This window comes from Cervus canadensis, chromosome X (assembly GCF_019320065.1).
Source record: "Cervus canadensis isolate Bull #8, Minnesota chromosome X, ASM1932006v1, whole genome shotgun sequence".
NCBI lineage: Eukaryota > Metazoa > Chordata > Mammalia > Artiodactyla > Cervidae > Cervus > Cervus canadensis.
The window spans coordinates 60,493,294-60,519,933 of NC_057419.1; the positions used below are offsets into that span (position 1 = coordinate 60,493,294).

Here is a 26,640-nt window from a genome sequence, read left to right on the forward strand (position 1 = left end):
TATCAGCATAATATAAACAAGAGGAAATAAAAAGGGAATCAAAACATGTCATCACACAAAAAAATCATGTTACAACATGGAAGAACCTTGAAGATATGATAATTAAGTAAGCCAATCAGAAAAGAACAATTATTGCATAATTCCACTTATGTCAGGTAACTTCAAGTAGCCAAATTCAGAGACAGAAAGTAGGATGGTGGTTCCCAGGGATTGGATGGGGAGGAATGGCAGTTACTATCTAATAGGTATATAATTTTACATTGAGAAGGTGAAAAGTTTCTAGAGATGGGTGGTGATGATGGTTGCATAATAATGTGAATGTACTTAATGCCATTCACATTTTAATACACTTAAAATGTGAAAATGATAATTTTTTTGTCATTTATATTTAGTCACCTTTTTTTTTCAAGTGAGAGACTAAAACATTCCTAGATAGACAAAATCTGAGTGATTTTATTACCACTAGGCTGACCCTACAAAAACTGCTAATGAATGATGTCCTTTTAGGGTGAAATAAAAGGATGGTAGAGAGAGTTTGATCTCTAGGTTGGGAAGATCCCCTGGAGAAGGGAGTGGCTACCCACTCCAGTTTTCTTGCCTGGATAATTCCATGGACAGAGGAGCCTGCAGGCTACAGTCCATATGATCACAAGAGTCAGACACAACTGAGTAGCACAACATTTTCACTTCTCACAGAACAACTTAAGGCCATATGAAGATATAAAATTTTCTTGTACAGTATAATTCTACTCTTTACTTATAACTTCACTTTTATTTTTTCTACAGTATTTAAAGGACAAATACTTACAAACAGTCATAAGTCTATATTATTCGCCACACATTGCATACAGATGCAATTCATGACACCAATAACTTAAAAAGGGATGGGACTATGTGGGAATGGGAGGTTTGTATAGAAATGAAATTATATTGATAATTAAATATCAAATTGATATCAAAGAAGATATCTATAGAATATACACACAAGGAAATGAGAAGGGAATAAAATATATCACTACAAAAAATCAACTGAACACAAACGAAAGCAATAATGGATGACATGAGAGACAAAAAGCTATGAGATATATGAAAAGATAGCAGAATGACAGAGGAAAATCCTCCTTTATCAGTAATTGCTTTAAATGTAAATGGTTTAAAATTTCTCCATTCAAAAGGAATAAACTAGCAGAACTGATTTAAAGAAAAAACATGATCCAATTATATGTTATATATGAGTCACATTTTATATGTAACAATAAAATGGTTGAATGTGAGAGGATGGGAGAAGATATTCTGCATAAACAATAATAATAAAAAGTAATTGGTTATACTAATATCAGACAAATAAACTTTAAGTAAAACAACCTGCTGCAAGAGACAAGGAAGGACATTGTATATTAACACCTCCATCAATTTCATCAATAAGATATAGCAATTGTAAATATATCTATACACACACACACACACACACACACACACACCACTTTATGCACTACAAAATACATGAAGCAAACATTGGCAATATTGAAGGGAGAAATAGTTCTACAATACTAGTGTTAGTTGCTCAGTTGTGTCCTACTCTTTGCAACCCCTTGGACTATAGCTGGCCAGGCTTCTCTGTTCATGGATTTGTCCAGGCAAGAACACTGGAGTGGGTAGTCGTTCCCTTCCTCAGGGGATCTTCCTGACCCCAGAAACAAACCCAGGTCTCCCACATTGCAGGCATATTCTTAACCATCTGAGCCAAGAGAAAGGCAATGCAGGAGATATAAATACATCACTTTCAGTAATGGATAGAAAATCAGAAGTTCATTAAAGAAATGGTGAACTTGGACAACAACATAAACTAATCAAACCTAAACACATTCAGAACACTCCACCACAAAAAGTATCTTTCTATAATACATATGGAACATTCTTCAGGATAGGCAATATGTTGGGCCACAAAACGACTTAATCAACTGAAAAAGATTGCAAGTATACAATGTATCTTATCTGATCATAATGGATTGAAGCAAAAATCAACAGCAGAAAGAAAAATAGAAAATGAACAACTATTTGGAAATTAATTCATGAATTATTAAACAAAAGATAAGCTAAAGGAAAGAAAAAAACGGAAATTAGAAAATACCATGAAAAAAATGAAGCTGCAACATACCTAAAGTTATGGGTTCAGAAAAGTAGTGCTAAGGGGGAAAATTATAGTTGAAAGTAAACACATTAAAAATATAAACTTACCATATGATCCTTCAATCACTTTCCTTGGAACATATCCAGAGAAAACCATAATTTGAAAAGACACATACACCCCAATATTTATTGAATCACTATTTTAAATAACCAAGACATGTAAGCAACCTAAATGTCCATCAACAAGGTAATGGATATATGGTACATATATATACTGGGATATTACTCAGGCAAAAAATGGAACAAAATTGTGCCATTTTCAGAGACATGGATGGATCTAGAGTCTATCATAAACAGTGAAGTAAATCAGAAAGAAAAAAAATGCTGTATATTTAAACATATATGTGGAATCTAGAAAAATGGTATAGATGATCTTATTTGCAAAGCAGAAATAGAAACAGACATACAGAGCAAATGTATGGATACCATACTAAGGGAAAAAAGGAAGGTGGGATGAATTGGGAGATTGAGATTTATATATATATATATATATATATATATATATATATATATACATACTACTGAAATAATGAGAACCTACTGTATAGCACAAGAAAGTCTACTCAGTGCTCTGTGATGGCCTAAATGGGAAAGAAATCCAAAAAAGGGAGCACATAGGTAAACATATAGCAGATTCACTTTGCTGTATAGCAGAAACTAACACAGTATTTAAAGTAACTATAATCTAATAAAATTAGCTAAAAATGAATTTAAAAAGCAATCAAGATGATGCTGATCAGATCACTGCATGACTAATTTCAAGATGACAATCAGAGCTAAGCGTGCTATTTCTACATATAGACCCTTCCCTTTCTCTAATAATGTTCTTGCCCACTGATGGTCACTGGAGGAGTCAGCCTTTGGACAGGAGTCTGTCCTCACACACACTGCGACCCCACTCAGTTGTTGCCATCCAGAATAGAACAAACTGTTCTTTCAAAAAATAAATAAAAAAATAAAACAATAGGTATATGTCACCTTCTAAATCTACAGAATGTACAAAACCATGAGTGAGCCCTAAGCTAAACTAAGAGTTTTCGTGATTCTGATGTGTCAATATGTTAATCATCAATTTAAAAATGTACAATTCTGGTGAGTACTGTTGATAATACAGAAGTGTATGCATGTGCTGGACCAGGGGTATGTGGTAAATCTTCACAATAATCTTACAGTACTTTCAATAGGTTTACAATTGTAAACCTATAACTGCTCTAAAAAATAGTCTTTAGGAGGAGCCAAGATGGTGGAGGAATAGGACGGGGAGACCACTTTCTCCCCTACAAATTCATAAAAAGAGCACTTGAACGCTGAGCAAACTTCACAAAACAACTTCTGACCACTAGCAGAAGACATCAGGCGCCCAGAAAAGCAGCCCATTGTCTTTGAAAGGAGGTAGGACAAAATATAAAAGATAAAAAGAGAAACAAAAGAGCTAGGGATGGAGACCCGTCCCGGGAAGGGAGTCATAATAGAGGAACTTTCCAAACACCAGGAAACCCTCTCACGGGCGGGTCTGGAGGAAGTTTTTGAATCTCGGAGGGCAACCTAACTGGGAGGATAAATAAATAAAACTCACAGATTACATGCCTAAAAGCAACTCCCAGCAGAAAAGTACCCCAGACGCCTGCATCCGCCACCAGCAAGTGGGGGCTGAACAGAGAGGAGCGGGTGGTGTTGCTTAGGGTAAGTACTGGGCCCAAATGCCCTGAGGGCAATCGGAGGGAGCTAACGTGAGATAGCAACTTAAACTGTGGGATAGAGAGAGAGAAAAAATTAACCGGCCCGAACACACCGCCGTCCGTTCGCAGAACAAAGGGACTGAGGAATTCCAGAGAAGAGCTAGCCACTGGCAGACCAGCCCATTCCCCTCCTGAGGCAGGAGGCAGGGGGGAGGGGAAAGGGGCAAACTCGGCCCCAGAGGCCACACCCTTACCAAGCTGCAAACAGCTTCCAGTTTCTAACCAAAGACTTCCTGAGATTCTGGATGGTCGACATCCGCCAGGAGGGTCACGGCTAGAGGACAGCTCCTGAGAATAGACACAAGGCACATGCACCTGACTGGCGCCTGCGGAAACTGAGGCTGGGACCGCAGAGGGGATAAGGCGCACCACACTGGGGAGAGTGCGCCCGTCAAGCTCCTGGCTACCTGAGGTGTTCGGGCCAGGGAAGGCACAAAACGCAGGCCCAACCAAGTCCGTGCTTTTGTGGAATACCCAAAAACTGGAACCACACACAACGCAGGGCCCGCTCCATATAGAGCAGCCAGGAGCCTGAGCAGTGTAGACGGAGAAAGCACACAACTGTGAGCCGGGTCAAACCCAGTGTGGCTGGAACAGTGTGAGAGTTACCCACACACGCCAGTGATATCTGTATGCAGCGCCCCTCCCTCCCCTCAGCACGACTGAACCAGCGAACCTAAACAAGAGACCAACTCTGCCCACCTGTGTCAGGGCGGAAATTAGACACTGAAGAGACTGGCAAACAGAAACCAAATAAACAAAGGGAACCGCTTCAGAAAAGACTGGTACAACAGATTAAAATCCCTGTAGGTAACATCAACTACACTGGTAGGGGCCTATAGATATCGAGAAGTGTAAGCTGGAAGGAGGAGCTATCTGAAACTGAACCAAACCCACACTGACTGCAACAGCTCCAGAGAAATTCCTAGATGTACTTTTACTTTTTTTTAATTAAAATTTTTTTCTTTTCTTTACTTTTTTTATTTTATCTCTTTTATTTTATTTTAAAATTCCCTATTACTCCCCCATTACTCCTTAACTTTCATTTTCATTTTCATATATTTTTACTATTTTTTTATTAGAAAAAACATTTTTTCTTGTTTTATTTTTCTCTTATTTTCTTTAAAGTCCTCTATTACTCCTCAATTTTCATTTTCATTTCACTATAACCTTGCAAAAAAAAAAAAAAAAGGAGAAGCCCTATTTTTAAACCAAACTCCATATATATTTCTAAAATTTTTGTATTTTGTTTTTAGTATTTTATTTTTAAGAGTTTAACCTCTATTCTAGATTTTTAATCTTTGTTTTTTCAGTTTTTGATATCAATTTTGGACATTTAAGAATCCAATATTCAGTACCCATTTTTACTTAGGAGTGTGTTGATTACTCTCTCCCACTTTTGACTCTCCATTTTCTACCTCAGAACACCTCTATTTCCTCCCTTCCCTTTCTCTTCCCAATCCAATTCTGTGAATCTCTGTGGGTGTCTGGGCTACGGAGAACACTTTGGGAGTAGAGAACTGCATAGATCTGTCTCTCTCCTCTTGAGTTCCCCTTCTTCTCCTCCTGCTCATCTCTATCTCCCAACTTCCTCTCCTCTTCTTCATGTAACTCTGTGAACCTCTCTGGGTGTCAGTCACTGTGGAGAATCTTTCCACCATTAACCTATAAGTTTTATTATCAGTGTTGTATAGTTGGAAAAGTCTTGAGACTACTGGAAGAATAAAACGGAAATCCAGAGGCAGGAGACTTAAGCCCAAAACCTGAGAACACCAGAAAACTCCTGACTACATGGAACATCAAGTAATAAGAGACCATCCAAAAGCCTCCATACCTACACTGAAACCAACCACCACCCAAGAGCCAATAAGTTCCAGAGCAAGACATACCACGCATATTCTCCAGCAACACAGGAACATAGCCCTGAGCATCAACATACAGGCTGCCCAAAGTCACACCTAACACATAGACACATCTCAAAACTCATTACTGGACACTCCATTGCACTCCAGAGAGAAGAAACCCAGTTCCACGCACCAGAACACCGACACAAGCTTCCCTAACCAGGAAACCTTGACAAGCCAATCGTCCAACCCCACCCACTTGGGTGAAACCTCCACAATAAAAAGGAACCACAGATCGCCAGAATTCAGAAAGCCCACTCCAGACCCAGCAATCTAAACAAGATGGCAGAGACATACCGAACAGGTAAAGGAACATGAAAAATGCCCACCAAGTCAAACAAAAGAGGAGGAGATAAGGAATCTACCAGAAAAAGAATTTAGAATAATGATAATAAAAATGATCCAAAATCTTGAAAACAAAATGGAGTTACAGATAAATAGCCTGGAGACAAAGATTGAGAAGATGCAAGAAATGTTTAATAAGGACCTAGAAGAAATAAAAATGAGTCAAGTAAAAATGAATAATGCAATAAATGAGATAAAAATCACTCTTGAGGGAAGCAACAGTAGAATAACGGAGGCAGAAGATAGGATAAGTGAGGTAGCAGATAAAATGGTGGAAATAAATGAAGCAGAGAGGAAAATAGAAAAAAGAATTAAAAGAAATGAGGACAACCTCAGGGACCTCTGGGACAATGTGAAACGCCCCAACATTCGAATCAGAGGAGTCCCAGAAGAAGAAGACAAAAAAGAAAGGCCATGAGAAAATACTCGAGGAGATAAGAGCTGAAAACTTCCCTAAAAAGGGGAAGGAAATAGTTACACAAGTCCAAGAAATCCAGAGAGTCCCAAACAGGATAAATGCAAGGCAAAACACCCCAAGACACATATTAATCAAATTAACAAAGATCAAACACAAAGAACAAATATTAAAAGCAGCAAGGGAGAAACAACAAATAACACACAAAGGGATTCCCATAAGGATAACAGCTAATCTATAAATATCAATAGAAACCCTTTAGGCCAGAAGGGAATGGCAGGATATACTTCAAGTAATGAAAGAGAATAACCTACAACTTAGATTACTGTACCCAGAAAGGATCTCATTCAAATATGAAGGAAAATTCAAAAGCTTTACAGACAAGCAAAAGCTGAGAGAAACCAAACCAGCTCTTCCACAAATGCTAAAGGATCTTCTCTAGACAGGAAACACAGAAAGGTTGTATAAACTTGAACCCAAAACAAAAAAGCAAATGGCAACGGGACCATACCTATCAATAATTACCTTAAATATAAATGGGTTGAATGCCGCAACCAAAAGACAAAGACTGGCTGAATGGATACAAAAACAAGAACCCTATATATGCTGTCTACAAGAGACCTACCTCAAAACAAGGGACAATACAGACTAAAAGTGAAGGGCTGGAAAAAAATATTTCACACAAACAGAGACCAAAAGAAACCAGGAGTCACAATACTCATATCAGATAAAATAGACTTTAAAATAAAGGGTGTGAAAAGAGACAAAGAAGGACACTACTTAATAATCAAAGGATCAATCCAAGAAGAAGATATAACAATTATAAATATATATGCACCCAACATAGGAGCACCACAATATGTAAGGCAAACGCTAACAAATATGAAAGAGGAAATTAATAGTAACACAATAATACTGGGATACTTTAATACCCCACTCACAACTATGGACAGATCAACTGAACAGAAAATTAACAAGGAAACACAAACTTTAAATGACACAATGGGCCAGCTAGACCTAATTGATATCTATAGGACAATTTCACCCCAAAACAATCAACTTCACCTTTTTCTCAAGTGCACATGGAACCTTCTCCAGAATAGATCACATCCTGGGCCATAAATCTAGCCTTGATAAATTCAAAAAAAAATTGAAATCATTCCAGTCATCTTTTCTGACCACAGTGCAGTAAGATTAGATCTCAATTACAGGAAAAAAATTATTAAAAATTCAAACATATGGAGGCTAAATAACACGCTTCTGAATAACCAACAAATCATAGCAGAAATCAAAAAAGAAATCAAAACATGCATAAAAATGAATGATAATGAAAACACAACAACCCAAAACCTATAGGACACTGTAAAAGCAGTGCTAAGGGGAAGGTTCATAGCATTACAGGCTTACCTCAAGAAACAAGAAAAAAGTCAAATAAATAACCTAACTCTACACCTAAAGCAACTAGAGAAAGGAGAAATGAAGAAGCCCAGGGTTGGTAGAAGGAAAGAAATCTTAAAAATTAGGGCAGAAATAAATGCAAAAGAAACAAAAGAGACCATAGCAAAAATCAACAAAGCTAAAAGCTGGTTTTTTGAAAAAATAAACAAAATTGACAAACCGTTAGCAAGGCTCATTAAGAAACAAAGGCAGAAGAACCAAATTAACGAAATTAGAATGAACATGGAGAGATCACAACAGACAACACTGAAATACAAAGGATCATAAGAGACTACTACCAGCAGCTCTATGCCAATAAAATGGATAACTTGGAAGAAATGGACAAATTCCTAGAAAAGTATAACTTTCCAAAATTGAACCAGAATGAAATAGAAGATCTTAACAAACCCATCACAAGCAAGGAAGTCGAAACTGTAATCAGAAAACTTCCAGCAAACAAAAGCCCAGGACCAGATGACTTCACAGCTGAATTCTACCAAAAATTTAGAGAAGAGCTAACACCGATCTTACTCAAACTCTTCCAGAAAATTGCAGAAGAAGGTAAACTTCCAAACTCATTCTATGAGGCCACCATCACCCTAATTCCAAAACCACACAAAGATGCCACAAAAAAAAGAAAACTACAGGCCGATATCACTGATGAACATAGAAGCAAAAATCCTTAACAAAATTCTAGCAAACAGAACCCAACAACATATTAGAAAGATCATACATCATGACCACGTGGGCTTTATCCCAGGGATGCAAGGATTCTTTAATATCCGCAAATCAATCAATGTAATACACCACATTAACAAATTGAAAGATAAAAACCATATGGTTATCTCAATAGATGCAGAGAAAGCCTTTGGCAAAATTCAACATCGGTTTATGATTAAAACTCTCCAGAAAGCAGGAATAGAAGGAACATACCTCAACATAGTAAAAGCTATATATGACAAACCCACAGCTAGCATTACCCTGAATTGTGAAAAATTGAAAGCATTTCTCCTGAAATCAGGAAAAAGACAATGGTGCCCACTCTCACCACTACTATGCAACATTGATTTGGAAGTTTTGGCCACAGCAATCAGGTGGAAAAAGAAGTAAAGGGAATCCAGATAGGAAAAGAAGAAGTGAAACTCTCGCTGTTTGCAGATGACATGATCCTCTATATAGAAAACCCTAAAGACTCTACCAGAAAATTACTAGAGCTAATCATTGAATATAGTAAAGTTGCAGGATATAAAATTAACACACAGAAATCCCTTACATTCAATACACTAGCAATGAGAAAACAGAAAGAGAAATTAAGGAAACAATACCATTCACCATTGCAATGAAAAGAATAAAATACTTAGGAGTATATCTACCTAAAGAAACAAAAGACCTATATATAGAAAACTATAAAACACTGATGAAAGAAATCAAAGAGGACACAAACAGATGGAGAAATATACCATGTTCATGGACTGTAAGAAGCAATGTTGTCAAAATGACTATACTACCCAAAGCAATTTATAGATTCAATACAATCCCTTTAAAGCTACCAATGGTATTTTTCACAGAACTAGAACAAATAATTTCACAATTTGTATGGAAATACAAAAAAACCTCGAATAGCCAAAGCAATCTTGAGAAAGAAGAATGGAACTGGAGGAATCAACCTGCCTGACTTCAGGCTCTACTACAAAGCCACAGTCATTAAAACAGTATGGTACTGGCACACAATATAGATCAATGGAACAGAATAGAAAGCCCTGAGATAAATCCATGAACCTATGGACCCCTTATCTTCGACAAAGGAGGCAAGAATATACAATGGAAAAAAGGCAACCTCTTTAATAAGTGGTGCTGGGAAAACTGGTCAACCACTTGTAAAAGAATGAAACTAGAACACTTTCTAACACCACACACAAAAACAAACTCAAAATGGATTAAATATCAAAATGTAAGACCAGAAACTATTCAACTCCTAGAGGATAACATAGGCAAAACACTCTCCAACATAAATCACAGCAGGAGTCTCTATGACCCACCTCCCAGAATATTGGAAACAAAAGCAAAAATAAACAAATGGGACCTGATGAAACTTAAAAGCTTTTGCACAACAAAGGAAACTATAAGCAAGGTGAAAAGAAAGCACTCAGATTGGGAGAAAATAATAGCAAATGAAGCAACAGACAAAGGATTAATCTCAAAAATATACAAGCAAATCCTCAGGTCAATTCCAGAAAAATTAATGACCCAATCAAAAAATTGGCCAAAGAACTAAACAGACATTTCTCCAAAGAAGACATACAGATGGCTAACAAGCACATGAAAAGATGCTCAACATCACTCATTATCAGAGAAATGCAAATCAAAACCACAATGAGGTACCATTACACGCCAGTCAGGATGGCTGCTATCCAAAAGTCTACAAGCAATAAATGCTGGAGAGGGTGTGGAGAAAAGGGAACCCTCTTACACTGTTGGTGGGAATGCAAACTAGTACAGCCACTATGGAGAACAGTGTGGAGATTTCTTAAAAATTGGAAATAGAACTGCCATATGACCCAGCAATCCCACTTCTGGGCATACACACCGAGGAAACTGGATCTGAAAGAGACACGTGCACCCCAGTGTTCATTGCAGCACTGTTTATAATAGCCAGGACATGGAAGCAATCTAGATGCCCAGTAGCAGATGAATGGATAAGAAAGCTGTGGTACACATACACCATGGAATATTACTCAGCCATCAAAAAGAATTCATTTGAATCAGTCCTAACGAGATGGATGAAACTGGAGCCCATTATACAGAGTGAAGTAAGCCAGAAAGATAAAGACCAATACAGTATACTAACACATATATATGGAATTTAGAAAGATGGTAACGATAACCCTATATGCAAAACAGAAAAAGAGACACAAATGTACAGAACAGACTTTTGTACTCTGTGGGAGAAGGCGAAGGTGGCATGTTTTGAGAGAACAGCATTAAATCATGTGTATTATCTAGGGTGAAACAGACCACTGGCCCAGGTTGGATGCATGAGACAAGTGCTCAGGCCTGGTGCACTGGGATGACCCAGAGGGGTCAGGTGGAGAAGGAGGTGGGAGGGCGGTTTGGAATGGGGAATACATGTAAATCCATGGCTGATTCATGTCAATGTATGAAAAAAACCACTACAATATTGTAAAGTATTTAGCCTCCAACTAATAAAATAAATGGAAAAATAAAATAAAGATTAAAAAAATGGTCTTTAATAAAATTTTTTTAAAAATGTAAATAGAGCTCAACTCAATACCTAACTTTGAATATTAAGGAATGAGATAAAGAAGAACAATTAAAGCTAAAGCTAGCAGAGTAAGGAAATAATATAGATTAGATTGGGGGGGGAGAAAATGAGAATAAAAGATAATAGAGAAATATCAATAAAATCAAATGCATTTTATTTGAAAATATCAATAAAATGGACAAAGATTTAGTTAGATTGACTAAGGGAAAAAAAAAGAGAGCTCAAATTACTCAAATCAGAAATGAAACTGGGGACATTAATACTAATATTACAGAGAAAGCGATTATAATGATATGGACAATTGTAAACCAACAAATTTGACAGCCTAGTGGAAATGTACAAAGTCCTAGAAACATATAATCTACCAAACTGAATCATAAAGAAATAGCAAGTCAGAATTTATCTGTAATAGTAAGAAGGTTGGATCAGTAATTTCAAAAGTCTTAACAATAACAAAATGCCCAGGACCAGATGGCTTCCCTGTCGAATTACATTAAGCATTCAATGAATTAAAATCAATTGTCAAACTCTCAAAAAAAAATTGAATACAACACTTCCAAACTCCTTCTATGAGGCTAACACTACCCTGATGTCAAATCTAGTCAAAGATAAGAGAATGTTTCAACATATGAATGTCAAATAATGTAATACACCACATTAATAGAATGAAGAGAAAAAAAAAAACATGATCATTTCAATTGATGCAAAAAAATGCATTTGGCAAAACTAAACACCATTTCAAGATAAAAGCCCACGATAAACTGAGAGTAGAAGGAAACTGACTCAACATGATTAAGGCCACATGTGAAAATAACTAACATTATACTCGATGGTAAAAGAATGAAAGTTTTTCTTCTAGGATCAGAAGCAAAATGAGGATGCCCTATTCAGCCACTTCTATTCAGCATATTACTAGAAATTCTAACCAGAGCACTTAGGCAAGGAAAATAAACAAAATAATCCAACTTGTTAGAAGATGGTGCTATCTTATATATAGAAATTCTGCATATCCACACACAAAAAACAGCACCAATAAATGAATTCAGCAAGTTCCAGGAAAAAAAAAAAAAAAAAAAAAAAAAAAAAAAACAAAACCAAACACGACATATCTTTTAATGGTGTATAATCTGTAAAAATACTGAATCATTGTGCTGTATACCTGAAATGAATATAATATTGTGAATATAGTATTTCAATTAAAAAGTAAGTTAAATTTATACTTGCTAACAATCAAAAATCTTAAAAGGAATTAAGGTAAAAAAATCCACTTAGAATAGCATCAAAATGGATAAAATACTTAGGAATAAATTTAACCAAAGATGCAAAAGACCTGTACACTAAAAACTACAAAACATTTTTGAAAGAGATTAAAAAGAAATAAATAAATGGAAAGACATAGGAATGGATTGGAAGACTTAGTATTGTTAAATGACAATTTTGTTAAATTACAGAATTAACCAAAGTGATCTGTAGTTATAATGCAATCCTTATAAAAATCCCAATGACTTTTTGCAGTAGAAAAATTCATACGAAATTTCATATGTAATCTCAAGACACCACAAAAACTCTTGAAAAATAAAACCAAAGGTGGAGAACTCAAAATTCCTGATTTCAAATCTTACTGTAAATTTAACATAATCAAAACAGTGTGGTTATGGCATAAGAATAGCCATATAGACTAATGGAATAGAGTAGAGAGCCCCAACATATTTACATGCATATATAGCTAAGTGATTTTAGACAAGTGAGGTGAGACTATTCAATGGGGAAAGAAGAGTCTTTCCTACAAATGGTGCTTGGAAAGTTGATATACTGGGAAACCTGCATGTGGTCAAGAAGCAACAGTTAGAACCCTGTATGGAAAAACAAAAAGTTGTTATCCACAAGAAAAAATTATGAAACTGGACCCTTACATTAACCCATGTACAAGCATTAACTCAAAATGGATGAAATAGAAATAGCTAAACAAAAACTAAAACTAAAATTCTGAGCAGAAAATATAGGGTAAAATTTTATGACATTAGATTTGGCAAACAATTTCTAGGCTATGACATGAAACACGCAAGCAACAAAAGAAAAAAATGGAAAAATTGGACTTCATCAAATTTAAAACTTATATCAAATGAAAGCATCTATCAACACAGTGACAACTTGCAGATTGAGCAAAAACATTTCCAAATCATATATCTTAGAAGGGGCTAATATCCAAAATATAAATGACTCCTAAAATTCAAAATAAAATGCAAACAACTTAATTTATAAATAAGCAAATAACTGGAATAGATAACTCTCCTAAGAAGAATATCAGCGTACAGTAAATTCATGAAAAGCTGCTCAATTTCATTAATTGTTGCTGCTGCTGCTGCTAAGTTGCCTCAGTCGTGTCCAACTCTGTGCGACCCCATAGACGGCAGCCCACTAGGTTCCTCTGTCCCTGGGATTCTCCAGGCAAGAATACTGGAGTGTGTTGCCATTTCCTTCTCCGTTAGGGGATGCTATTCAAAACTATAAGCAGATACCATTTCACTCACAATAGGATGGCTATTATTTTTTAGAAAAAGAAAATAAGAATTCTGGTCAGGATTTGAAAAAAAATTAGAACCCTTGGGTCTTGCTGTTAGGAATCTAAAATGGGCAACTACTATGTACAACAGTATGGCAGTTCCTCAAGAATTCAAACATAAAATTATCATATGATCCTATGAATCTTCGTTGGGTGTATACCCAAAAGAATTGAAATCAGGGACACAGATGCTTGTACAAAGATGTTCGTAATAACAGTATTCACAATAGCCAAAAAGTATAAACAATGCAAATTTCTATCAACACATGAGTTGATAAACAAAATGTGCTATTCATATATACATAAAATGGAACATTATTCAACCTTAGAAAGGAAGCAAATTCAGATACATGGGCAGCATGGATGACACTTGTAAACACAATCCATAGTAAAATAAGGCATACACAAAATAACAAATAGTGTACAATTCCACTTATATGAGGTACCTTGTGTATGAAAATTAATAGGGACTAAAAATAGAAAATAGGTTACCAGGGCTTGGGAATGGAGGAATAAGGGATTATTATTTTATGCATAAAAATTTGTTTGAGATGATGAAAAGCTTCTGGGAAAGGAAGTAATGCTTGCTGTTCCCCGCTCAGTCAGTCTCTCCCATCAGGAAGCTTCCATAAGCCTCTTATCCTTCTCCATCAGAGGGCAGACAGATTGAAAACCACAATCACAGAAAACTGACCAATCTGATCACATGGACCACAGCCTTGTCTAATTCAATAAAACTATGAGCCATGCCATGTAGGACCACCCAAGATGGACGGGTCATGGTGAAGAGTTCTGACAAAATGTGGTCCACTGGAGAAGGGAATGGCAAACCACATCAGTATTCTTGCCTTGAGAACCCCATGAACAGTATGAAAAGGCAAAAATATAGGACACTGAAAGACGAACTCCCCAGGTTGATAGGTGCCCAAATTGCGACTGGCATTTAGTGGAGAAATAACTCCAGAAAGAATGAAGAGATGGAGCCAAAGCAAAAACAACACCCATTTGTGGATGTGACTGGCAATAGAAGCAAAGTCCAATGCTGTAAAGAGCAGTATTGCACAGGAAACTGGAATGTTAGGCCCATGAATCAAGGCAAATTGGAAGTGGTCAAACAGGAGATGACAAGAATGAACATAGACATTTTAGGAATCAGCGAACTAAAATGGAATGGAATGGATGAATTTAACTCAGATGACCATTATATCTACTATTGTGGGCAAGAATCCATTAGAAGAAATGGAGCAGCCATCCTAGTCAACAATAGAATCCAAAATGCAGTACTTGGGTGCAATCTCAAAAAAGACAGAATGATCTCTGTTTGTTCCAAGGCAAACCATTCAATAGTACAATAATCCAAGTCTATGCCTCAACCGGTAATCCAGAAGAAGCTAAAGTTGAATGGTTCTATGAAGACCTACAAGACCTTCTAGAACTAACACACAAAAAAGACATCCTTTTCATTATAGGGGACTGGAATGCAAAAGTAGGAAGCCAAGAAACACCTGGAGTAACAGGCAAATTTGTCCTTGGAATACAGAATGAAGCAGGGCAAAGGCCTGTTTTGCTGAGAGAATGCACTGGTCATAGCAAAGACCCTCTCCCAACACACAAGAGAATATTCTAAACATGGACATCACCAGATGCTCCATACTGAAATCAGACTGATTCTATTCTTTGCAGCCAAAATGGAGAAGCTCTATACAGTCAGCAAAAACAAGACTGGGAGCTGATTATGGCTCAGAACATGAACTCCTTACTGCCAAATTCAGACTTAAATTGAAGAAAGTAGGGAAAACCACTAGACCTTTCAAGTATGACCTAAATCAAATCCCTTACGATTATACAGTAGAAGTGAGAAATAGACTCAAGTGATTAGATCTGATAGACAAAGTGCCTGAAGAACTATGGATGGAGGTTCATGACATTGTACAGGAGACAGGGATCAAGACCATCCCCAAGAAATAGAAATACAAAAAAGCAAAGTGGCTGTCTGAGGAGGTCTTACAAATAGCTGTGAAAAGAAGAGAAGCAAAAATCAAAGGAGAAAAAGAAAGATGCACTCTTTTGAATGCAGAGTTCCAAAGAATAGCAAGGAGAGATAAGAAAGTCTTCCTCAGTGATCATCTCAAAGAAATAGAGGAAATCAGTAGAATGGGAAAGACTAGAGACCTCTTCAAGAAAATTAGAGATATCAAGGGAACATTTCATGCAAAGATGGGCACAATAAAGGAGAGAAATGGTGTGGATCTAACAGAGTAGCAAAAGATATTAAGATGAAGTGGCAAGAATACACAGAAGAACTATACAAAAAAGATTTTCACAACTCAGATAATCACTCATCTAGAGCCAGACATCTTGGAAAGTGAGGTCAAATCTGCCTTAGGAAGCGTCACTATGGACAAAGCTGATGGACATGATGGAATCCCAGTTGAGCTATTTCAAATCCTAAAAGATGATGCTGTGGAAAGTGCTGCACTCAATATGCCAGAAAATTTGGAAAACTCAGCAGTGGCCACAGGACTGGAAAAGGTCAGTTTTCATTCCAATCCCAAAGAAAGGCAATGCCAAAGAATGCTCAAACTACCACACAGTTGCACACATCTCACACTCTAGTAAAGTAATGCTCAAAATTCTCCAAGCTAGGATTCAACAGTATGTGAACTGTGAAATTCCACATGCTCAAGCTTCTTTTAGAAAAGTTAAAGGAACCAGAGATCAAATTGCCAACATCCGTTGGATCATCCAAAAAGCCAGAGCATTCCAAAAAACATCTACTTCTGCTTTATTGACTATGCCAAAGGCTTTGACTGTGTGAACCACAACAAACTGTGGAAAATTCTTCAAGAGTTGGGAATGCCAGACCACCTGACCTGCCTCTTGAGAAATCTGTACGCAGCTCAGGAAGCAACAGTTAAGAATTGGACATGAAACAACAGACTGGTTCCAAAGAGGGAAAGGAGTATGTCACGGCTGTATATTGTCACCCTGCTTATTTAACTTATATGCAGAGTACATCACGAGAAACGCTTGGCTGGATGAAGCACAAGCTGGAATCAGGATTGCTGGGAGAAATATCAATAACCTCAGATATGCAGATGACACCACTCTTATGGCAGAAAGTGAAGAAGAGCTACAGAGCCTCTTGATGAAATTGAAAGAGGACAGTGAAAAAGTTGGCTTAAAGCTCAACATTCAGAAAACTAAGATCATGGCATCTGGTCCCATCATTTCATGGCAAATAGATGGGGAACCAGTGGAAACAGTGACAGACTTTATTTTTTAGGGAGCTCCAAAATCACTGCAGATAGTGACTGCAACCATGAAATTAAAATACGCTTGCTCCTGAGAAGAAAAGTTATGTCCAACCTAGACAGCATATTATAAAGCAGAGACGTTACTTTGCCAACAAGCTCCATCTAGTCAAAGCTATGGTTTTTCCAGTAGTCATGTATGGATGTGAGAGTTGAACTATAAAGAAAGCTGAGCACCGAAGAATTGACGCTTTTGAACTGTGGTGTTGGAGAAGACTCTTGAGAGTCTCTTGAACTGCAAGGAGATCCAAACAGTTCATCCTAAAGGAGATCAGTCCTGGGTGTTCACTGGAAAGACTGATACTGAAGCTGAAACTCTAATATTTTGTACACATGATATGAAGAACTGACTCACTGGAAAAGACCCTGATGCTGGGAAAGATTGAAGGCGGGAGGATTAGGGGATGACAGAGGATGAGATGTTTCTATAGCATCACTGACTCAATGGACATGAGTTTGAGTAAACTCCGGGAGTTGGCGATGGACAGGAAAGCCTGGCTTGCTGGAGTCCATGGGGTTGCAAGGAGTTGGACACCACTGAGCTGAACTGAATGCTTGCACATCTTCGTGAATGTACTTAATGTCACTGCTGTAAATGGTGTTTTTTGTTACATAAATTTTAACAATTCACAAAGAAAAATACACCTTAAGATTCTATGAGTTGAATTATTCTCTATATACATTATCCACTATTTCAAAGAATTATACTTATGTAAGATGGAGATCCAGATCATATATTGTCCCAGGAGGCATTTGAAGGAGCTGGATCACATACAGAAAGAATTTAAGAGATGATAGTTTGGGTCACTTACAGAGGCAACAAGAAGAACAGTGATTCAGTCAAATGGAAAGTACATTTGGCTTACAGAGTTTAGCCTTATTGGGCCTTGTTTCCCTCTTGGAGTCCTTTGTAATCACAGGATCTTCAAATTATGTCTTTCTTTCCTTTCTGTGCAATAGGAATACACTACCTATGTTGCCTTTTCCCTTTCATGACATCAGTATTAACTAAAGTAAATAAAACTCAATTCTAATTCCTCTCTCAACAGATGTTGGTCTGAAAAGCACTCTTGGAAATTTGTTATGACCAAAGATCCAGTTTACAGGGGAAAATACACGAGTTAACAAAAATTAAACAAACCTAGGATTAAAGTCAAATTATGCCCATTATCGGTCAAGTGATCTCAAAATCAGACAATTTCTCTGTTTTGAACTTCAGTTTTTTCACCTATAAATTGGGCATTATAAGAATAATCACTACTGTATAGTTTCTGTGAGAATTAAATGAGATAATGAACATTGTAAAGTGCCTTTCATACTATAAGCACTAAAAAATAGCATTTTCTATAAGTATAACTTATAATGTAAAGTTACTGGAAAATTATCAAACAATAGGAGATGTTTAATACATCTTAGTTTCCCTGCCCCCTTTTCCCAATATCACTACAGCTATCCAGGGATTCACTGGGACTCCCATAAGATAGGGTTTGTTATTCTACCAAGCCTCTGTTCAGGGTGGATAACCTTAGAGACAATGCTGAAGATAGAGAAAAGCAGGATTTTATGACTATGCAATAAGTCACATTTGTTTGAAAAATAGTCATGGCTGATGAATCAAAGTTGGTACAATGTATAACCATCACATAGACAATTTGTACTTTGAGCCCTGAATGTACTTTATTTTTTCCATGCCCCACATATTTCTTATTTTTATGAAGAGAATAATCCTTTTAACCTTATTCCAGAGAGAACTGAGATGCAAAGCCTCTGTTATGAGTGAGCACAAAGAGGAAATGCCCCAAAACAATGTTCACATAGGAACCAAATATTTAAACCACTCTTTGTCACTAAATCAGAAAATGAAGACCATTTTAGCCAAATTCTCATTATTTTACAACCAGCAGTAATGAGAAACATGATAAGAGCCTTGACTAGGAGATCAAATCGAGTTCAGGCAGATGGCCTAGTTAAGAAGTATTTTTATAGAAAGTAGCGGCTACAGTAGAAGGAGTCCTGAATATAGATCCTGACTACATGTGTTCTAGTTCTCACTCTGGACCACCAGCTAGATGACTATGGGTAATTAATTCTTTCACCTCTTTTTACCTGTAACCTCATTTTTAATAGTCACCAGGGAAATTGTAGTTAGTGACTTCAAAGGGCCTTCCCAAGTCTAAAAGTATGATTCTTTGTTTTTGATTTGCTATCAATCAACTTGTCAGGTTGGATAATACAGAATGGAAGAACTGAACTGGAAGGATAGTTGGAGACCATCTACTGTAACAACAACGCATCATAGATCTAATGTGAAGTTGAAGAGAGAAAGAGATTGGGTCATGGTCATATAGCCAGACAATGGCAACTCCTAAAAACAGTTTGTCTCCTGATCCTATGCCCAGTGGTTTTTCATTGCTGTATGCTATCCTTTCTACTGAGCTGTTTTTCTGGACAGATATTTTTGTGTCTTCATTGGACTATGAACTCCCAAGCTTTGATCTTGTGTTGTCTTCTAAGTTTTAATATGTGTCACTCCAATACACTCAGTTCAGCAATGACTTTCTGCAGTGTGTGAGGCTGCCAAGTGTGAAGAGCCCTAACACCTTCTTTCAATGATACATCCTCCATTGCTGAACAGTTTACATTCTTAAGTCCTTTATTGGATGCTTGACCTAAAAGGCCTGTTATTGAAGATTGGCATAGTGCAGTAAAGAGGACACGAAGATTAAAAACCCTTACAGTCAGAATCAAGTTCTCAAGTGGTTGTTATATACCTAACTTGTGTGAAGTACTCTAATAATTGCACTGTTAGTTGGAGCCCCATAGCCCAGATTCTGCTTTCTCATGCTGTTCATGGGGTTCTCAAGGCAAGAATGCTGAAGCGGTTTGCATTCCCTTCTCCAGTGGAACACGTCTTGAAAAATGTCTAATTTTGCTTCACTGATTACACTGAAGGCTTTGACTATGTGGATCATTTAAAAAAAATGAAAAATTCTTAAAGAGAAGGGGATTCCAGACCACCTTACCTATCTCCTGAGAAACCTGTATGCTGGTCAAGAAGCAACAGTTAAAACAGGACATGGAACAATGAACTGGTTCAAAATTGGGAAAGGGGTATATTAAGGCTGTATATTGTCACCGTGCTTATTTAACTTCCATGCAGAGTACATCAGGTGAAGTGCTGGGCTACATGAAGCTCAAGTTTGAATCAAGATTGGTTAGAGAAACATCAACAACCTCAGATATGTGATGACACCACCCTAATGGCAGACTGTAAAGAGGAACTAAAGAGCCTCTTGATGAAAGTGAAAGAAGCGAGTGAAAAAGCTGGCTTAAAACTCAGCATTCAAAAAAGGAAGAACACGGCATCCAGTCCCATCACTTCATGGCAGATAGATGGGGAAACAATGGAAACAGTGACAGACTTTATTTTCTTGGGCTCCAAAATCACTGCTGATGGTGACTGCAGCCATGAAATTAAAAGACGCTTGCTCCTTGGAAGAAAAGCTGTAACAAACCTAGACAGTGTATTAAAAAGCAAACATCAATCACTTTGCCAAAAAATGTCCATACAGTCAAAGCTATGGTTTTTCCAATAGGCATGCATGGATGTGAGAGTTGGGTCATAAAGAAGGCTGACCACCAAAAAAACTGATGCTTTTCAACTGTGGTGTTGGAAAAGACTCTTGAGAATCCCTTGGACTGCAAGGAGTTCAAACCTGTCAATCCTAAATGAAATCAACCCTGAATATTCATCAGAAGGAATGCTGCTGAAGCTGAAGCTCCAATACTTTGGCCACCCGATGCAAAGAGCTGATTCACTGGAAAAGACCCTGATGCTGGAAATGATTGAGGGCAGGAGGAGAAGGGGATGACAGATGATGAAATGATTAGTTGGGATCATCAATTCAATGGACATGAGCTTGAATGAACTCCCACAGATAGTGAAGAACAGGAAAGCCTGGCATGCTACAGTCCATGTGGTTGCAAAGAGTGGTACATGACTGAGTGACTGAATAACAACCACAAGCCCGAAGTCTGCAAAATAGGGCTACCAGGTAGTAGTGGCAGGATGGTATCATACAAAATACCAACATATGTTTACTCTCTGGAAAGTTTTCATAAGTGTCTATTTTGAACAAAGCACTTTATTAAGCATCTTGAGCAAATACAGAGAAAAATAACCCAGAGTACCTGATCTTGAAGAAGTCCACAGTCCAGTTATGTCTCTCTCTTTCTCTTAATTTTTCTTATCTCAAATTCATGTCAGTTGAGTCGGCGATGCTATCTAACCACCTCATCCTCTTCCATGCTGTTCTCCTTTTGCTTTCAATCTTTCCCAACTTTTCCAATGTGCCAGCGCTTGGTATCAGGTGGCCAAATTATTGGAGCTTCAGCTTTAGCAACAGTCCTTCCAATGAATATTCAGACTTGATTTCCTTTAGGATTGACTGGTTTGATCTCCTTGCTGTCCAAGGAACTCTCAAGAGTTTTATCCAGCACCACAATTCAAAAGCATCAATACCTCAGTGCTCAGCCTTCTTTATTGTCCAACTCTCACATCCATATATGACTACTGGAAAAACATTAGCTTTGACTATATGGACTTTTGTCAACAAAGTGCTTACCTTAGCTTTTTAATATGCTAAGTTTCACATAGCTTTCCATCCAAAGAATTTCATGGCTGCAGTCACCATCTGCAGTGATTTTAGAGTCCAAGAAAATAAAATTTGTCACTGCTTTCACTTTTTCCCCATCTATTTGCCATGAAGTGATGGGACCAGATGTCACACTCTTAGTTTTTTGAATGTTGAGTTTTAAGCCAGCTTTTTCACTCTTGTTTTTCACCTTCATCCAGAGGCTCTTTAGTCCCTCTTCACTTTGTGCCAGTAGAGTGATATCTGCATGTCTGAGGTTGTTGATATTTTTTCCTGGAAATTTGATTCCGGTTTGTGTTTCACCCAGACTGGCATTTCGCATGATGTACTCTCCATAAAAGTTAAATAAGCAGGGTGACAGTATACAGATTTGTCATACTTCTTCCCAATTCCCAAAGTATGCATGTCATACATATTTCCCAATTTTGAACCGGCCCATTTTTCCATGTCCAGCTTTATTACTGCTTCTTGACCTACGTACAAGTTCCTCATGAGACAGGTAAGGTAGTCTGTTATTCCCATCTATTTAAGGATTTTCCACAGAGTGTTGTGATCCACAGAGTCAAAAGTTTTACTGTAGTTAATGAAGCAGATGTTTTTATGGAATTCCTTTGCTTTCTCTACAATTCAATGAATGTTGGCAATCTGCTCACTTGTTCCTCTGCTTTTTCTATACTCAGCTTGTATATCTGGAAGTTCTCAGTTCACATACTGCTGAAGCCTAATTTGAAGGATTTTGAGCATAAACTTACTAGAATATGAAATGAGTACAATTGTATGGCAGTTTAAACATTCTTTTTTATTGACCTTCTTTGAGATTGGAATGAAAACTGACATTTTCCAGTCCTGTGGTGACTGCTGAGTTTTCCAAATTTGTTGGCCTATTGAGTGCAGTACTTTAACAGCAACATCTTTTAGGATTTTAAATAGTTCAGGTGGAATTTCATCACTTCCTCTAGCTTTGTTCTTAGTAATACTTCCTAAGGCCCACTTGACTTCATACTCCAGGACATCTGGCTTTAGGTGAGAGATCATACCATTATGGTTATCTGGGTCATTAAGACCTTTTTTTGTATAGATCTTCTGTGTATTCTTGCCACCTCTTCTTAATCTCTTCTGCTTTTTTTCATATCCTTACAATTTCGGTCTTTTATAGTGCCCATCCTTGCATGAAGAGTTCCCTTGATATTTCCATTTTTTGGGGGGAAGAGATCTCTAGTCTTTCCAATTCTACTGTTTTCCTCTGTTTCGTTGCATTGTTCATTTAAGGAGGCCCTCTTATCTCTTTGCTATTCTTTGGGACTCTGCAGTCATTTGGGTATATCTCTCCCTTTCTCCATTTCCTTTAGCTTCTCTTCTTTCTTCAGGTATATGTGAAACCTCTTCAGACAACCACTTTGCCTTCTTGCATTTCTTTTGCTTGGGGATGGTTTTGATCATGGCTTCCTGTACAATACTATGAACTTCCATCCATAGTTCTTCAGGCGCTCTATGAAATCTAATCCCTTGAATCTATTTGTCACTTACACTGTATAATCATATGGGACTATTTTAGGTAAAATCTGAGTGGCCTAGCGATTTTCCCTACTTTCTTCCATTTAAACCTAAATTTTGTAGTAAGGAGTTCATGATCTGAGCTACGGCCAACTCCAGGTATTATTTTGGCTGACTGTATAGAACTTCTCCGTGGAGAAGGTAATGGCAACCCACTCCAGCATTCTTGCCTGGAGAATTCCATGGACAGAGGAGACTGGTGGGCTACAATCCATAGACTTGCAAGATTCATTTTGTACTCAAAGGCCAAACTTCCCTGTTACTCCAGGTGTCTCTTGACTTCCTACTCTTGTATTTCCATCCCCTATAATGAAAAGGGACACTTTTTTTAGTGTTAGTTTGAGAAGGTCTTGTAGGTCTTCATAGAATCAACCAAATTCAACTTATTCAGCATTAGTGATTAGGAAATAGACTTGGACTACTGTGATATTGAAAGGTCTGCCTTGAAAACAAATGGAGATTACTCTCTCATTTTTGAGACTTCACCCAAGTATTGCATTTCAGGCTTTTAAATATGTGGGTTTACAATTTTTCTCAAATTTGAGAAATTTTCATTTATTATGTTTTCAGATATTTTTTCATACAACTCATTCATTTTCTTCTTCTGGGGCTCCAGTTATATAAATGCTATATTATTTGTTATTGTCCACAGGTTCCTGAGACACTATCCATTTTATTTATTTATTTTTTATCTGTAGTTTCTCTATTGGTCAGTTTGGTTTCTATCAATCTATCTTCATGTTCACTGACTCATTTCTCTGCTATTTAAATTTTATATTGAGTCTACTCAGTGAAGTTTTATTTGGTTATTTTATTTTTCAGTTCAAAATTAGTATTTATATGTTATATTTCTTTTCTGACACTTTCTATTTTTCCATTTGTTTCAAACATTTCAAAATTTATTATTGAAGCATTTTTTATGATGGCTGCTTTAAAAATATATGTTAGATAATTCCAACATCTGTTTCATTCCAGCTGTGGTGCCTGTTAATTGTTTTTTCTCATTCAATTTGAGATTTTTCTGTTTTTTTTTTTTTCAAGATGAGTGATATTCAAGTATATCATAGACATTTTTTGTGTTGTGTTATGAGACTCTGGACCTTACTTAAAATTCTATTTTAGCAGACCTATACTGTGCCAGGAGAGGAATGGAATGAAGGAACCACCTCATTACCACTGAGTTGTGAAGAAAGTTCAAAAAGAGAGAGTGGCAAATGCCTTGCTACCACCAAGAAGTGGTGGATGTCAAGGTCCCCCATTATGCCTCACTGATGTTAGATGAGGGAAAGTTGTGGGTTTTTTTTTCCATGATGCATCTTTAGAGTAGAGTAAATATTATCAAAAAAGTTTCATTTTCCAGGCTACTGCTTTCCATATTCTTTGACTAAAGAGAACAGACTCTTCCTAGGAACAGCTTTTCTATGCCTGTTGTTATTTTCAAGTTGTAGGTTTCTCTAGCATTCAGCTTGGGATATATATGAGGCTAATGAAAATTCAGACAACTGGCCACTATTTCATTCATTGAGATCCAAGGTATCTAGACAATCAAATTTTTCTTTCCAACATTCAGAGTTTTATTTTTCTAATATTATATGTAATGTCCAGAGCTTTAGCTTTAATTTTCAGAAGGAATAGGAATAAATATTTCTATTCCATACTTTCCAGAATTAGAACTCTAATACTGTGTTTTTAACCTCATGTTCTATCCATGAGCTTGTGTGACAGCTGTTTATAAAACTATAGGTTCCATGATAGCAAGAAATAAGTATTTCTCGTCTTTGATATAGTAACTGAAAGGTAGTAACTCTGAAGCATTGTAAAAACCATAAGAGGTGTGTGTGTGTGTGTCTCTGTGTGTGTGTGTGTGTGTGTGTGTGCATGCCTGTGCAAGTAGGGGGTATCTGTATGTGGTCTTTGTATAAAAGAAAAAGCTCAACATCTGCTTATGCAATTTATATGAATGGAAAATACTATATTACAGTTATTTAGGAGGCAAACAAATCTAGTCTATGCTTATCTCTTCAGTGTTCTTTATCATAATCTCTCCTCAAGTTATGCCTGCAATTCCCCAAACCTGACACCCTCCTTACTTTTTTTTCCATTTATTTTAATTAGTTGGAGGTTAATTACTTTACAATATTGTAGTGGTTTTTGCCATACATTGACATGAATCAGCCATGGATTTACATGTGTTCCCCATCCCGATCCCCCCTCCTGCCTCCCTCTCCATCCCATCCTTGGAAGTTCTGTTTCATCACCATATCATCATATTTTGTCTGCTAAAATGTCACTCTCTCACTTTTCCATTACTGGTAAAATTCACATTTTTAAAGATATCTTGGAAGCCATTAATGTTAGGAAATGCTGGACTCTTGAGCTTCAAATGGTAAGTTTTGATTAGTCTGAGGCAATAATAGTAATCTCACTGCTCTAGGCAATGCTTGGTTTAGGAACGGATATTCAGTGCAGTTTGGCCAAAGAAATATAAGGGAAAGTCTACTGGTGTGTGCATGGAGATGGAGAGATTCTGGGAAGACGTCCTCACTCTTAAGAAAAGACACAAAAAGGGGATGTTTTGCCTTCTTGACTTTGATTGGTATTGTGTGATGACATGATACTGTGATTTGCTGCAGCCCTCTTAGGTTATGGAGTGACAGTCTGAGGACAAAAATAAAGAAAATGAAAGTGTCATCCTTTCTGCTTATCAGCAGAGAAGTAGAAAAGTGTATTGGACATGGATGCTAAATGTTTAATAAAACAAACAAACAAAAAAATCTGGAAAAATTTCTGAAAATCCAGAAATGGAGAAGAGGAATGATAGAGTAAGGACCCACAGAAGCCTCTCCTCTTCTAATACAATCAGAATGTTGGCAAAAAATTTTTAACAGGAATTTAAGTAAGGTAGTTGTGAAAACCAGTTAGCCTAGTAGTTACTGAATAGAGGAAACTAAGTTTACCGCTTCTCATAAAAGCACATCTAATCAAATTCTTAGAAGTTGGCTTGTCTGGAAGATCCCTGTTTTTGTTCAGTCAATAAGTCATATTCGACTCTTTGTGACCCCATGGACTGCAGCAGGGTCCATGGAATCACAAAGAGTCTGACATTACTGAGCAACTGAACTAACTGAACTGGACTGAAGTATGCCAGGTTTCCCTGTCCTTTACTGTCTCCTGGAGTTCACTCAGATTCATGCCCATTGAGGTGGTGATGCTATTTAATCACCTCATCCTCTGCCGCCCC

General features: G+C 37.1%; 1 long non-coding RNA gene across 1 annotated transcript; it reads right to left on the reverse strand.

Moving 5' to 3' along the window:
* Positions 1-1,716: 1,716 nt before the first annotated feature.
* Positions 1,717-23,003, reverse strand: LOC122435120. The gene is made up of 3 exons (XR_006267589.1): positions 22,749-23,003; positions 14,779-14,781; positions 1,717-1,729 (listed from the first exon to the last, which is right to left on the reverse strand). It is a non-coding gene; the product is annotated as an uncharacterized LOC122435120 (long non-coding RNA).
* Positions 23,004-26,640: the final 3,637 nt, after the last annotated feature.